Raw genomic sequence first — 3,436 nt, forward strand, 5'->3', positions numbered from 1 at the left:
ATGTCTGAAATATCAGTTGCTGTTTTTAAAATAAATATAGAACAAGCTATGATTTGTAAGACCAAATTCATAAATAGCACACCAATAAAGTTTATTCGAAATGTACAAAGTTAAATCTAACGACAGATTAGTAGTTCCCATGAATCGCTGCCCGTTTTCCGGCAATCTAAAATCGATCAAATTACGAGAATCAAACAAAGTTTTGCCAAAGTTTGTGTGAAATTGTGAATTGGTACAAATTGGAGCAGCGTGGCCTGCGGCTTGATATTAATGGGGAAATCATGACGAAAATCCAACGCTTGTTATTTGGCTTTAGTTTTTTGCAAGCTTTGTACTTCTTAAGCCAACGTTTTATACATCACAATTGTATTTCATTTTATTAACCGTATTGTATTTCGAAGTTGAAAGAAATTTATTGAATAGCAATAAATGAAGCTAAAATAAAATTCCAATAAACGGTGATAAAAAACTATTTACATTCGATTGAAGATAAATAATGAAGTATTGTTGGTTATGAAAAATAAATATAAATGAATTTTCATCTATTGGAATGAAGGCCACTCTAACTTAACTAAAGAAAATTATTTACGGCTCAAATAAATCAATAAACAAAAATTATTTCAAAAAACAATTTTATATCTTATATATAAAATTCTCGTGTCACAATGTTAGTCTGAATACTCCTCCGAAACGGGTGGACCGATTCTCATGAAATTTTCTGTGCATATCGGGTAAGTCTGAGAATCGGCCAACATCTATTTTTCATATGTAGGTACCACGGGCGAAGCCGGGGCGGGCCGCTAGTTTCTATATAAAATTGTTTTTTGAAATAATTGTATAAATAATTGTAGTTAATTTAATGTCTAAATAATACAGATGCCATTCAGGTGTCGCATGATATTCAGAACGAAGCTGGACAAGCTTAAAACAGCTGAATCCACTCACACTAGGTGAATTCTATGAGCGAGAATTAGACTGACGTTCTCTAGAATTTATAACCCATTTGTGGGTTTGGAATTATTCATTCCACTATTTAATTGTTATTTGTTAGATGAAGATATAGTTTCAGGTATTATGTTACTATAGGTATATTGTACTTTTTTCTTTCCTACGATTTTTATTTATTATATTATGTTGTATAGATTTTCATTGTATTGGTTTCAATGATGCCTTTTACTTATGTAGCTGAATTTTATAATAAATATTTTATAACACAATTTAGAAATATTCAAAAAGAAAATTTTGCATCGGCCGGGAATCGAACCCGGGCCGCCCGCGTGGCAGGCGAGCATTCTACCACTGAACCACCGATGCTTATGATACAAGTTTTTAAAATTAAAAATTGCTTCACTGAAAATAATAATATAATATAATACACGCCTCAAATATAAAGGTAGGTATATGAATTTGCTATTTTTAGAAAGCTTGTTAAATATGCTTTCATTATAATAATTGAAGTTGAACTTAGAATGCAGAGGGTGTGCGATTTTTTTGCACTCGAGTGTAAACAATTGATTCTTCGATGTCAACAATTGAGTGACTTGTAATAAATTTTAAAATAGGAATATTAATAATGTATCAGATACGGCTCCTCCGATTTTTATGAAATATGCATGGGTTTTCGGGTTTCGATAGATCTATTATATAAATTACTTTGTTTGTATTTTTTGTTTGATTTTGTTTTGTTTGTGTGTGCAATAAAGTGTTTATCATTATTATTATTATCTATTCTACCTAGTTAGTAGTAGTACCTAGCGGATACTAAAATACCTAACTATTTCGGTGGTAGCGTGGTCTCCGTGCGAAAATAGTACTAAAGCATGCTTCACTTCTGACTCACTTTTATTGAATAGAATCATTTTGCATTTAACCTGTTTAGAATTTATCCAAAGTCTATAAAAATTGTCGAACCTATGCACTATTAAATATAAAAATTTAATAGTGCATAGGTTTATTTCGTGATGATAATATTATTTCAATTTTTGAATTTTGTATTACAAAATATTGAAAAAAAGTTGCATCGGCCGGGAATCGAACCCGGGCCGCCCGCGTGGCAGGCGAGCATTCTACCACTGAACCACCGATGCTTGTTAGTACGAATTATAATATTATATATAATATTGTATGTACCTACTACGAATAAACATTTATATTTTATTTTTACGCACACGGACACAACTCTAATTTTAAGAGAAAAGGAAATTTAAAAACTCAATCAAAAAGCCCTTTAAATTAAAATATCAATATAATAAATTAGCATACATTATCACTCGACATTTATCGCGAGCTATTAGCATAAATCAGGCTAAGCTAATAAGGCCACGGCTCATCATTGACATTTACATGTAATCCATTTATCAGCTCTCGTCACGCGTCATGCATTGATTACGTGTCACTGTCTAATGATTCGAGGCGATGGCAGCTTAATCCTAGCTTTGGACCTAATGGCTAGTACAAATGGAGATCTTTAGGGCATTAGAACATTCTATGTCGCATTTGGCAGGGAACAAGCGTGAGCAAGAAAACTTGTTCAAAGTATTCGTCATTGAGAACATTTGCATGGGAATTTGAATAATAATAATGACGTCATGATCTCGATGACGATACGAATACTTTCAGTTTTCACGATAGTTTTCGTGCTCGCGCTTCTATAGTTATGACCTTATCTAGAGAAGTAGCTTTATTATAAAATATGGAAGTAAAAGTAAATCTATATATATATATAAAATATATAAAACTCAAAGGTGACTGATATAGTGATCTATCAACGCACAGCCCAAACCACTGGGCGTATCGGGCTGAAATTTGGCATGCAGGTAGATGTTAGGACGTAGGCATCCGCTAAGAAAGGATTTCCCGAAATTCTTGCGGGAACGGGGAAAAACGGGGATGCACGTACAAAGTCGTGGGCGGAAGCTAGTAAGTTACAATTAAATATTTTAAAATAGTTTGAATCCTCACAAACCACGAAATAATGGTTGGCAGGCAGTGTGCCCGCGAATCGCGGTTTGGTCACCATGATTTAGAACCAAAATAGCGAAACATACTTACATTTTATAAGCATTTTAAATAAAATATATTAGGATATTTTTATATTAATTTTTGCTGTTAAACGTGCATTTTGCAGTTAACCATAAAAAATACGAAAAGATTTCCTTGTTTCTCTATTTACTTCTTCAAGATACTCCATTGACGAGAGATTTACTGCAATTCAGCCTTTTATAGTAACTTAGTACTTAATTATATTCAATTAACTACCATCTTCTCAAATCTTTGTAACTATTAAGATTTTGGACGAAAAAAAACAAATAAAATTTCTTTGGCCATTCAAATTATGTTAAGAAGAAATCGAAAAAATACAAGGACGCCGAATTTATTGAATTGTCTTTCTTTTTAAATTTAACGAACAGGCTGAAAATAATTTTATCTTATTACA

General features: G+C 32.2%; 2 non-coding genes across 2 annotated transcripts; both read right to left on the minus strand.

The window, feature by feature from the left end:
• Window positions 1-1,243: 1,243 nt before the first annotated feature.
• Window positions 1,244-1,314, minus strand: TRNAG-GCC (transfer RNA glycine (anticodon GCC)). Its single transcript has one exon. It is a non-coding gene; the product is annotated as a tRNA-Gly (tRNA).
• A 702-nt stretch (window positions 1,315-2,016) lies between these two features.
• TRNAG-GCC (transfer RNA glycine (anticodon GCC)) lies at window positions 2,017-2,087 on the minus strand. Its single transcript has one exon. It is a non-coding gene; the product is annotated as a tRNA-Gly (tRNA).
• Window positions 2,088-3,436: the final 1,349 nt, after the last annotated feature.

The sequence above is a fragment of the Colias philodice genome, chromosome 10 (genome assembly GCF_061535455.1).
Source record: "Colias philodice isolate Cphi_HAF_F1 chromosome 10, ilColPhil1 Martin Lab GWU primary, whole genome shotgun sequence".
Taxonomy (NCBI): domain Eukaryota; kingdom Metazoa; phylum Arthropoda; class Insecta; order Lepidoptera; family Pieridae; genus Colias; species Colias philodice.